The sequence below is a fragment of the Arvicanthis niloticus genome, chromosome 24 (genome assembly GCF_011762505.2).
Source record: "Arvicanthis niloticus isolate mArvNil1 chromosome 24, mArvNil1.pat.X, whole genome shotgun sequence".
NCBI lineage: Eukaryota > Metazoa > Chordata > Mammalia > Rodentia > Muridae > Arvicanthis > Arvicanthis niloticus.
The window spans coordinates 3185840-3198236 of NC_133432.1; the positions used below are offsets into that span (position 1 = coordinate 3185840).

The 12397-nt window shown below is 49.9% G+C and overlaps 1 protein-coding gene across 3 annotated transcripts in view; it reads right to left on the reverse strand.

Moving 5' to 3' along the window:
- The window catches only part of Sez6l (seizure related 6 homolog like), a 169942-nt gene that overhangs the window by 61116 nt on the left and 96429 nt on the right, over positions 1–12397 (reverse strand). The gene's annotated exons all lie outside the window — the stretch shown is intronic.

Here is a 12397-nt window from a genome sequence, read left to right on the forward strand (position 1 = left end):
CTGCAACAGTTATTTGCTGATTGGTCCTGAGGCTGAATCATGAGGGATGCATGAATGCAGGTGGAGGCATGATGCTGGGGATGAGGTTTGCCACAGAGTAGGGAGCTCGAGGGAGGAGCTCAAGGGAGGAGCTTGAGGGCCAGAGCTGGCAAGGGTGGGTGGGACCTGTGGACCTTGCAAGTCTGTGGCTTACTTCTAACCTTGAGAGTAAAACATGGTCCTTGAATTACAGTGGAATTAAGTCACGACAAGTTGCAACAGTTGCAAGCTGAAGGCACAGAGAGTACAGCAGATCACCCAGCTTCACAGCTTAGCAGCCATGTGTCCTGGAGTGAGTGCTCCTTGGTCTCCCTGTTGACCACGTGACCAGGACACAGCTGCCTGCAGTGCCTGGTGTCACCAGAGAAGAAAGTGCCCAGGCAAAGATCTGAGCTCCATCAGAGAATGTCTGAAAGGAGATGGCTTTGGAAGCCTCACTGGTTTTTCTTTCAATGGTTTAAAGTCAGCACCTTCTTTTTTTCTGACAGAGGATTATCTTCCATACCATCTATAAGCAGATAACAGCACAGCAGAAGATACCATGTTCTTGTAGGGAGAACTTGGACTTTAATATGCCCCTTTAAGAATTCAAACTTTGAAATCAAACTGCCAAGTGCCTGCCTTCCTTCCTTCCTTCCTTCCTTCCTTCCTTCCTTCCTTCCTACCTTCCTTCTTCCTCCTTCTCCTCCTCTTTTCTCTTCTCTTCTCTCTATCTCTATCTCTCTCTCTCTCTCTCTCTCTCTCTCTCTCTCCTTTTAGAGACAGGGTCTCCTATAGCTCCTGTGGGCCTCAAACTTGCTGCATAACTGAAGATGAACTAGATTTCCTGATCCTCCTGCCTCCACTTCTGGGGCACTAGGATTACAGGTATGTATTACCATGCCCAATTTTATTTAGGTGGTGTCAGGGCTCAAACCCAGGGTCTCACATGCTAGGTAAGTACTTTACCCACTGAGCCACACCCCAGCCCCAAAGTTGTAAGTTTCCAGTGATGACTTGGTCCTGTGTGACCCAAAGCCTCCCAGAAAGCTGGCTTGCTCCCCATCAGATGAGAAGAGTAACTGCAGATGTGTACATTAAAGAGAACAGCCCGTCCATGTGCATAGCGCTACACCCGGCAGAGAAGGAAAGCATCAGGCAGAAGGAAAAGGAGAGAGCATTAGAGATATTGAGAAAGAAGACAACATGTTTCGGGCAGAAGTGAAATAAAGGTACAGCAGTGTGTTGGGTATTTTCCTTATTGCTATGGTCAAATATCCAGCAAGAAGCTGCTTAGGGATGAAGGACTTGCTTTGGCTCAAGGTTGAGGTTCTGTCCACCAAGCAAGGAGGCAAGGTTGTGAAGCTGGCTGAGGACTGGAGTGCATGAGAGATGCTGGAGAAAGAGAGAGAGAGAGAGAGAGAGAGAGAGAGAGAGAGAGAGAGAGAGACATAGACACACACAGATAGAGACAGACACACAGAGACAGAAACACAGAGAGAGAGAGAGACAGGGAGAGACACATACACAGAGACACAGACACAAACACACACACAGATAGACAAGACAGACACACAGAGACAGAAACACACAGAGACAGAGAGAGACATACACAAAGACAGAGACATAGACACAAACACAGACACATATAGAGACAGACAGAAAGACAAAGACACATACAGAGAGACAGAGAGTCAGAATCAGAGACAGAGACACAGATACACACAGATACACACACACACACACACACACACACACACAGAGAGAGAGAGAGAGAGAGAGAGAGAGAGAGAGAGAGAGAGAGAGAGAGAAAGACTGCTCTTAGCTTGTTCCCTCCTTTCTCTATTGAAGGAACTCAGGACAGGAACTCAAGCAGAGCAGGAACCTGGAGGCAGAAGCTGATGCAGAGGCCATGGAGGGGTGCTGCTTACTGGCTTGCTCAGCCTGCTTTCCTATAGAATTCAGGACCATCAGCCCAGGAATGGCTCCACCCACAATGTGCTGGCCCCACCCACCATGGGCTGGCCCCACCCACCATGGGCTGGACCCTTCCATGTTAATCACTAATTAAGAAAATGTTCTACACCTGGATTGTACGGATGCATTTCCTCAATTGAGGTTCCCTCCTTTCAGATGACCCTAACTTGTGTCAAGTTAGCACAAAACCAGCCAGGACAGCATCTTAAATCGGAAAACTCTTAGCTGGGTTGTGGCACATACAGTTTCCTCAGGGAAGGCTGGCCCAGCCGCTGCCCAGCAGAGTTGTAAAAATCAACCTTATTTCCCTGAGATGCTGTGCTCCCAGCTGCAGCTTCCTCCCCGAGAGCACCTCGGTCTGCTCAGCTGTCCAGTGTGGCCACTGTCTGCTGCTCACTGGGGCTGTCATCTCTCAGCGAGCTTATGTGCAGAGTTCTACGGAAAAAGGTCTGCATCCCAGCCAGCACTTAGCAGGTGCCAGCTGCCGCCGTCTCTCCTCGTGGAAATCATAGCATCTCTGTGGGAGTCCAGAGCAGTGTGAGCAGCCACAGCAAAGGTCCTGAGAGATTCCTCCTGTGGACAGCAGTCCTTGGTCTGACCGCTGTTTTTGTCTATTTTCTGCAGACAGATGCTGACTGGGCTGCTGTCTCTGGTCTGTCAGGTGTCACCATCAGAGTGGATTTGAGCAGCACTCGGAAAGTCTGGCTAACTTTCATGGAGCTGCTACACAGCTGTGATCTCTGTGGACCTCAGCAGTTGTAGCTAGCAGAGACCAACACGCCTGTTGGGTGGTGCTGACCATCAGCCGGAATTCCTTCCAGGGTAGCAGGGAGCGGGAATCAAGGAGGAAGGGTGGGTGTGGGTGACAAGACCAAGGCCATCGAGGAGGCAAACATGGGTTCCTGGCCCAGTGCTGAGACTTCACAGATGTGGGTTCAAGTCAGCCAGCTGCAGTCACACGTCCTGGAGGAGAAGGGAGCCAGCTCATCCACCTTCCTACAGCTTGGTTCCCTCTATAAAGAATGAAATCTTCCATTTGCCCCAAAAGATTGGAGATGTGGGTTTGCTCAAAAAAACTGTGGTCTGGTACTCCCTGGGGCTTTTATCTTATGATTGATGGTGGCTGTCTTTGTAGATGGTGGACTGAAACTTTCGTAGAGGAGGTGACAGGTCGGGGTACCCAGCTGGGAGACCCAGCTGGGGTTGGACATAAAGAGCTTGTCTAGAAGTCAGGGTTGGGACCCTGAGCATCTTGGTGGGCCATAGCCTACTGGTGTAAATGCTTGTCTCCTTGCCTCTCCCTTCAGGTCAAGTGTGCAGCCAGACAGGATGACGTCAGGGCTGCCGGCTCCTATACCACGGGGGACAGGAGCAACAAGAAGGATGGTTTGTCTTGATGATTCTGCAGAGTCAGGCAAGGTGACTGATGAGTGGTTGCACTGACTGGTGAGCTTCTGGGTGCTGTGGCTGGCTCAGCTAGCCCTTTGTGAACACATCTCATGCTTCTAATCACAGGAGAGATGGGCGGTGGGTAGGAGCAGAAGGGGAAGGGGTTGAGGAGGAGGAGGTGTGAGGAGGGAGAGGAGGATGGGGATGAGGGAGAGGAGGAGGAGGGGAATGAGGGAGATGAGGAGGAGAGGAAGGAGGAGGGAGAGGAAGAAGGGAAGGAGAAGGGGAGGAGTAGGGAAAGGAAGAAGGGGAAGAAGAGGGGGAGGAGAAAAGGGAGGGGGAGGAGGAAGAAGAGGAGGAGGAAGAGGGAGAAGAGGAAGGAGAGGGGGAGGAAGAGGGAAGGAGGAGGGACAGGAGGAGGAGAGGAAGGAAGAGGGGATGAAGGAGGGTCAGGAGGAGGAGGGACAAGAGGAGGGGAAGGAGGAAAGCATCTGTAAGCATAGTTAGGAGGCTGAATGGAACCATATCAGGGACAGGAAGCAAGGTGTCACTCTTGACCACAGTGACAGTGACAGACCAGGCCTCTTGTTTTGCTACATTGGACCTTGCTGGTGACAGGGTGGGCAAACACAGTCATCTGTTGCTCCATGTCAGTCTTTGTTGGATTCATTAGGAAGGAAATTATATTCATATCCCTTAGAGAAACAGACAGAGGCTGGGGACACGAGGTGCTTTCAAAGGCCACCCAGCAAACCCAGGGTCAATCCTAGGTTTAACCAGACTCATAGAGTGAGCTACTCACTGCTTCTCCTCCAGCCTTTCCATGTTCAGTGATGAAGGCAGGGCACTTAGCACTTCTGTCTTCTCATGCAGCCTCCACTACCCAACGGCTGCCACACTATACAGATCTAGGCTAGAACCCCGGGCTTTGCGCATGCTAGGTGAGCATATTACCAAGGAAGCCATATCCCCAGCAGAAATCATAATCGTTTCCATGTACTGGGAGTTTTTGTATTCTCTCTCTCTTTTGAAAAAAAGAATATATTTTATTTTTTAATTATATGCAAATGTGTCTCTGTGCACATGTATGTTAGTGCAAATATGTGCATATATGTGTCTCTGTGCACATGCATGTTATTGCACTTATGTGAATATGTGCATTTCTGTGCACACACATGTTAGTACAGTTATGGGTATCTGTATCTCTCTGTGTGTACTTGCATGTTAGTACACATTGCAAGCATTTCCTTTAAGAACTGACCAGGGCTGGGGTTGCCAGACATGATGGTAGCCTTCATGTTTTGAAGACCCTGCAAACCCTCTCCGTAATGGCCACAAGTATCTGTGCACAGCAGGGTGTTAGTGCTTCCTTTCCACACCTGTGCGAGCATTTGTTGTTGCTGCTTTAAATTCATTTGTCTTGAGAGTCCCTGTTCTATCTGGGCAAGTGATACCCTGATGGAAGTCTCCGTACGTCTGGGAGGATCAGAGAACTGCCTTCTCCCCTTTTCCTGTGCTTCTCCTCAGTTTTGCCTCCTAGGTGCAGGTGTGTGTGTGTGTGTGTGTGTGTGTGTGTGTGTGTGTGCATATGTGCACGTGTGCATATATGGTGTGTATGTATGGTGTGTGAGTGTGCATGTGTGAGTGTGCATGTGTGAGTGTGTGTGCATGTGGTATGTGTGTGTGATGTGTGTGTGCATTCATAGTGTGTGTGGTGTGTGTGTGATGTGTGTAATGTGTGTGTGTGTGCATGTGTGGTATGTGTGGTGTGTGGTATGTGTGTGCATGTGTGGTATATAGACATGTGTGTGTGGTGGGAGGCTACCATGTGCAGTGATGAAACCTCCTTACCCCCAAAGGAGCAGAAGGGAACATTCCAGTGAGGTTGGACTCCATGACTCACTACCATCGCACCCACCTCTGGGTCCCCTGGGTGCCAGCCCTGCAGGAGGCAATTCTGGATGCTAACCCTGCCCATCCAAGGACTTTCTGATCTTGTACTGAAATGCCCTCCCCTGCATATAAAGCAAATCTTGCTGGCTGGCTCTGAACTCGGGGCCAACTTCAAGGCTTATGAGTTGTGCCTGCAGCCCGTGGTTCACTCAGCCCGAAGACTCAGCTCAAACGCCAGCCGGCTGAGAGCCACTCGGAGCCAAGTCCCACTGCACTCAGTCAGATTGGATCCCAGGCTTCAGAAGCACCGCGAGTTAATAACTCGCTCTAATGGGCTTTTTTCCCCCAGGCCCCAGAGACCACTGAGTTAGACGCATTCTTCTCTCTCAGAGCACTTAGAAATCTCAGTTACACATGGCTGACTCTTCCTTTATCATGCACACTCAGCACTCAGCTCGGGGGCTGTCAATCAACCCAGTCACCCACCAGCCCGTCTGTGAAAGAATGCCTACTAACTTTCTCCTCCAGCTGCCCCTCACACTGTGTGACATCATCTCTGCTCTTAGGAGGACACACATGGAAAGCCAAATACAGCAGCCATACAGGGGGGGATGCATGTTAATGAGACACACCTGATGTGGCTGTTCTCTCCAGGGACAAACTGAGTACCTACTATGCTGTCTAACTTGGGAGGCAGCGTCTGTTTGCCCCTCTGTCTGTCATCTCCTCTCTCCCTCTGTCAGGAAAACAGAGGCATAGTTCGTGCTAATCAGCCTGGGTCCTGGGAAAGCCTGGAATTCCAAGCAATGGGGTGATGCCTTCTGCCTGCCGAGGTCTTCTCCACCGACTGTAATAATGCTTCCCTGTAATGGACACCAACGGGTGTCTGCAGAATTCACCAGGGACAGCCAGGAGGGAGAAGCAGAGAGATGATGGGCCATGGGAGGAGCGAGCAAGGAAAGCTGGCTGGGAGGCATGGTCATGTTTGAATTCCTATGGTGCTGGCACTGGGGGAGGGAGGAGGAGGAAGAGGAAGAGGAAGAGGAGGAGGAGGAAGAGGAGGAAGAAGAGGAGGAGGGTTTAGGGGGTGGAGCATGTGCTTGGGAGTCTAATGATGTTTCCTTGAATCCACCAGCTCTAGAATGTTCTGAATGTGTCAGGGGCAGGGTGTAGACATCAGTATACGTGACCATATATATCCTCACATCCTGTTCCAACGGGTCCTTCTACAAGTTCATCCTCAGGCCTCTCCAGGCCAGTTCTGGCTCCCTCACATCATGCAAGAGCGTGGGGCAGCTCATCCCTGTGAGCAGCTGTGATAAGACCTCAAGGCCTCTTTACTCACTTCCTTCCCCAGTGCCACTATGCTTGCAACACAACCACCGTGACCATACAAGCCACCCCTTCAGCTCACTGTCTGCTCAACTTCATATCTTTTCCTAGAAGGTTCTGGAGATCTATCTCAGCGTGCCCAATGCAGCATCTCAGGGGCTTCAGCTGTCCTAAATCCCACCCATCCGTGTATCTCTCCCCCTCTCTGGCTCCTGACTGACAACCTCGGCTCCTATTATGATGAGTTTTTGACTTTATGAAGACCTGAGATCTTGCGGTCATTCAGAAGGAGTTAGCCTTTGAACCTTGAATTTTGTTATTTCAGGGCCAACCTCACATTGTCACAGTGCAGCTTCCAGGGAGCCAAGCCACCCTTAGCATAGCCAGGGATGGAGGTCAGGGACATTAAGCGCATTTTGATTTATAACGTCTGTGATTTAAAGTGCCTACTTGATTTATAATGTCTGTGATTTAAAGTGCCTATTTTCTCCATCTTAAAAAGGAGGTTAGAGCCGGGCAGTGGTGGCGCACGCCTTTAATCCCAGCACTTGGAAGGCAGAGGCAGGTGGATTTCTGAGTTCGAGGCCAGCCTGGTCTACAGAGTGAGTTCCAGGACAGCCAGGGCTACACAGAGAAACCCTGTCTTGAAAACAACAACAAAAACAACAACAAAAAAGAGGGGTGGGGCTGGAGAGACAACTCAGGACTCAGTGGTTAAGAGCACTGACTGCTCTTCCAGAGGTCTTGACTTCAATTCCTAGCAACCACATGGTGGTTCACAACCATCTGTAATGGGGAATCCAATGATCTCTTCTGGTGTCTCTGAAGACAGCCACAGTGTACTCATACAAATAAATAAATCTTAAAACAGCAAAAAAAAAAAAAAAAAAAAAAAAAAAAAAAAAAAAAAACCCAAAAAACAAAAAGGGAGTGCTTTTGGTGCTCTGTCCCTTGTAGGAGGAGCTAAGGAAAGGAAGAGGAAGAGGAAGGAAAGGAAGAGGAGAAGCTAGGGGGGAGGAGAGAGAGAGAGAGAGAGAGAGAGAGAGAGAGAGAGAGAAGTGAATGTGCTTGTGTCTCTAGCAGTCAAAGGTAGTTGCTATATTTAGGTTGGGCATTGGGTTACACCTCTGATTGTAAGGGCATCTTGTTATTGAGAATTACCAAACTTATAAAGCTTTTGGATCATCTAAGCACTAGAGTCCCATTTGTACCGAGCCTACGTGGATGGCGGGATGGTCTGGGCTCAGCCAAGCATTGTGGAGACAGCATGGGAGATTGGCAAAGCCATTTCCCACGTTGACATATTGTGGGTGGCAGGGCTGGTGTCTCTGACCACGTGAGCAGACTGCCCAAGCTGAGCAGTTGCGGTATGGCCACATCGCTCCTGGCTGCAGGCCTAGGCTTGTCGGGAAAATGGTGGCTGTTTAAGAAAAGCCAGATTGAATATAGCCACTTTAAATATCTCTCGAAATATTGAGGGAGGAGATTTAGGCCCCTCCCTTAATCTCAACACCACCAAGGACAGCAGACACAGAATTGGGGAGCTCTCTCTCATGCAGTCTTTTCTGTACCCCACTTTCCCCTTAAGATAGGTAGCTCACTTAAGGGCATAGCTCACACCTCTTGACTTGTCAGCACCTTTCGGAACCTGTTCTGTGACCACAGACCTGGCACACAGGCACCCCGAGATACATTTCTTCAGGAGCAGGCTTGTGGTGTAGACAGTCAGACTTGGTGCTTTATACAAGGCCTACTTGTCTAAATGACATCTTGTGGACCGTTTACACTGCGGGCTGAGCATCCTGTATCTGGAAGTCCAAAATGTCCCGCATCACACCACAGATGGAAAACCTCATGCCACGAAACGTGGTTTCGTGAACAGCATTATTGAAAATGCTGTATGGGAATAGCTTCTGGCTGAGCATGCAAGGCGCCTACAGAATGGGATGGAGTTTGTTTTCGGCCTCGGCTCTACCCCCAAGACAGCTCTCGGTGCTTGTGTGTAAATAGTCCTGGATTTGAACAAACGGAAATAGGAGCTACTTCTGGCCTCAGGGCTGCTAACACTGGTCAAGTCACTTCCCAATAAGCATGCTTCAGTTGACACGCAGACAGCAGGAGGCAGCTGAGTCACACTCGGCATATGGCTCCTGGTTGCATCGGCAGGACAGACGGATGCTCAGCTGGTGCACTTGCTTGTTCGAGGTCATGGTTTGGGACCCCGATTAGCATGCTGTGCTCACGGACACATGTCTCTCTAAATCCAGCAAAGTATACATGCGAACTGACCCCCAGGCTGCCCCCAAGGTAGCACAGGACCCTGGGGGCTGCAGGGGACTCTGGCAGGTGCCAAGTGGATAAGCTTGCATAGTAAATGTCACAGGACAGGAGTGACTTTGACCATTGTCCCTTCCGTCCTGGCTTCTTTCCAACCCATGGGCCTCCTTTTGAACTCACACTGGATATAGAAATCCTGGACCATTCTTTATGTTCATTTGCATTTCATCAGCATGCTGGCTGGCCACTGTGTCCTCCCTCCTGGTGAATAAGCCGGGAGACCTGCTGGCACTGTATGACAGTGCTTGGGTCTTTAACCCTGATTAGCCGGGCTGCCTCCTTATTAGCTGAACCCTCTTCACCCCGCCCACCTGCCTCTCTCCCCAGCTTCTGTCACCATCCCCTCCACTCATGGCTTATGTTGGACCTTGTGACTACTTGCACTGCCGCCACAAGGAGAGGACACACTGTGATCTATTTGAATAAATGAGCATCTGAGTCTCCGGGGGAGGAAGCCCGAGTGGGAAACCCTGTTAATATCAGATCACCCACATTCCCAGGACGAGAAATCAGATCCGTGAGGGAGGCTACATTGTTCAGAGATGAGCTTCAAAGACCTGAGTAAGTTAGTGATTTATCTCCTTTGGTGTGAGCCTGGACTTAAGAAAGAAAGACCCCAGAGCGTACCTATAAGTGTGTATTTTGAGGTGCTTCGAGCCAGGATGGTAGGGGACCAGAACTCATCTCCCAAAACCTGTTCCCACTTTCTAAAGTTAAGACACGGGTCACTACACTCTCATCCTTAAAGAAGCAAACACAGCGTGTGCGTGTGTGTGTGTGTGTGTGTGTGTGTGTGTGTCCTGAGTAATACCAATGATTGACTTAAAGAAGCAAACACAAGTCATGGAAGCAGGTCCTGAATAACACAGATGAGGTATTACTTGTGTAATGAGAAGGACCAGAAGCCGATTCACCTTACCGCACAGACTGGCATCCAGGATAGCAGTGGCTGTGTTTGCTGGGGGTCTGAGGAACGAAGCTATTGTAACCTCCCTTTTAGAGATGAGGAAACAGAGGAGCAGAGAAATAGAATCAGTTGTCTCTGTAGCTCTCAAACTCTGTCCAGATGAGACAAGGAAGGGACTGGGCTGTGTCTGTCCCAGGCTCTGCTTCCTGGCCAGGCTGTTTCAGAGGACAGCACAATTTTGAATGTCATATCAAAGGTCCCCAGGGATCTCTCAGTGAGTCCTGGGACAATGGGGTTGCACACTCACCCCTCAGTAGTAGAGGACAAAGTATGTCACCTGAGGATATGACTTTAGGAAGAGGCAGGGGAGCAGAACCAGGAAGCAGTTTGTGGCTCCGCTCACACCCTTTTGTGATAGAAAGGGAATCCCCTTGGCAAGCCCACTGGAAAATCTGGGCCCAGGTCATGCATTAATAGAATCATTTCAAGTTAGGTACCTAGTAGAACCAGGATTTGGTTGACCCTTGACCTCTGTGCCTTTAGATGTCCGAGATGCAAGCAGATGCAGGTGGGAGGTCTTTGAACCCGTGTCTGTGCTGAGTCTGTTACAAGTGTCCCGACTGTGGTTCTCTTCGTGAAACATTGTAACAGCTGTGTGATGGTTTGGGTTGTGTCAGCTGAGGTAAGCTCTTGGAAGTGCCGCCCAAAGGAGGTTGACGTAGGCTCTATGCGAATACCGTGCTGTTTTATATCAGGGACTGGGGTATCCTGGGATTTTTGGCTTGTGGCAGAGAAAGCCCTTGGAGTTACTGTCCTCATGTCAGATACAGACATGCCCTTTGCTTCCTCTGACCACCTCTCCTAAATAATATGTTTTAAGATTTCTCGGTATTCATGTAATAGCAATGACAAGATAAAATAAATATTTGGCTCTTGGCCTTGGTATGACCCACCTAAGCGTATCCTGGTCATGTGGGGATCTTGGTCTCTGCTCACACAGGAGTAAGTAGTGAGGCCTGGGGCATGGCGTTACCTTGACCTTTGGAGGGACTGGAGTCTAAGCTCAACCTTGCTTGCATGACCAGCCCTCCATAGAGTCCCTGGGTCAAGGCTCATATATGGGAATGGAGGAAGGGGGAGGGAGACAAAGCTTGTTGCTGGTCCCCCAGGGCCTGCTCTGCCCTCCTTTGCCTTTTGCTGATGGGTCTCCTGAATTTTTTTAGCCAGTTATCAAAATGATGGTGGTCTCCGTGAAACTTGGTCTCCGCTAACCAGCCAAAGCAGGAGTATGTGGATTGAAATAGGGTGAGGTGGAATTCTCAGCACTGTTTCTCCGGGTTGCTCCTGACTGTAGTTATGTGGTGATGCTGGGGATGGCAGAGACGGCTGGCGATCGGAACTCATGAGCTGGGCCCTCTTGTCAGGGCTTTTACATGGGTGGTAGCATTACTCTCTCAGTTGGGAGGCAGGTGGTGGTATTATCCCATCCCACAGAAGAGAACACTGAGGCTCAGAGAAGTGTAAGTGCTTACCCCCTCAAAAAAAAAAAAATCACAGCGGGCAGACAACAGAATAGGTGTAGCATAATTTGTCAAGAACAAGTGGGACAATTCCCAGTGTCCCTTCTAGATTGATGACCTTGGACAGGTGATTTTTTTTTTTTAAGGGACAGTTTCTGTTTTGAGGTTATAATATAATATAAACTTCTGGGGCTCGGAAGGAAAAATGTTGGGGGATCCATTTAGCAGATGTAGAAATTGAGGTTCAGAAGAACAAGCTGCCATCACCAAGCTCTGGAAGCCAGCTCATGCCTGCCTGGGTGTGTCGGACCCTGGTGCAACATCCTTAGTGCTCTGGTCTCCTTTTCTTTTCATGTGGATTTCCTGCAGCCATTTTACCTAACTCCAGGACTCTCTTCCTCTCCCCCAGGGTGTCTCTGCTGCTTGGGTGGTCCTGACTCTCTGGGCATAAGGCTTGTGACATTCAGTTGATGCTGTGGGCCAAGTAGCTCAGCTCCTGGAGCCACGTGGAAAGCAGATTGTACACATGGCCTTGACAGACAGCATCAGCAAGGTAGGGGACAGAGGGGGATGCCTACTAGCCTCAGGAAGACGCCGTATTCTCCACCTCTTTTGATCAGAGGCTGCAGCAGGAGGGGAGTGGTGCTTGGGGGAAGGAGGTTGGTCCATGCTGTGTAATGACAGAGTCTGTTGTGAAGGCTGCTGAGGTGGAGGATGGGGTTCACCTGTCATTTCCAGAGGGACATTTGCTCAGATGACCACCTGAGCCAGTGTGGTGTCACTTACTCCACCTGTACTCCCAGCTCTGTTGTCCCTCAGAACAGCTGAGCGACATGAGTGTGGGGTCTGGGGCAGAGGACGGTCTGGTAGCCCCGTATTTCTCAGGAGAGTCTCTCAGGCTGGTATTGGAAGTGTGCTTTGGTTGTTCTGAGTTAGACCTTGGGTGGTGGGGTAAAATCTTCATTAAGCGTATCACACAGCCATTGTCCCATGAGAATCACACTACATCCCATAATACCAAGGC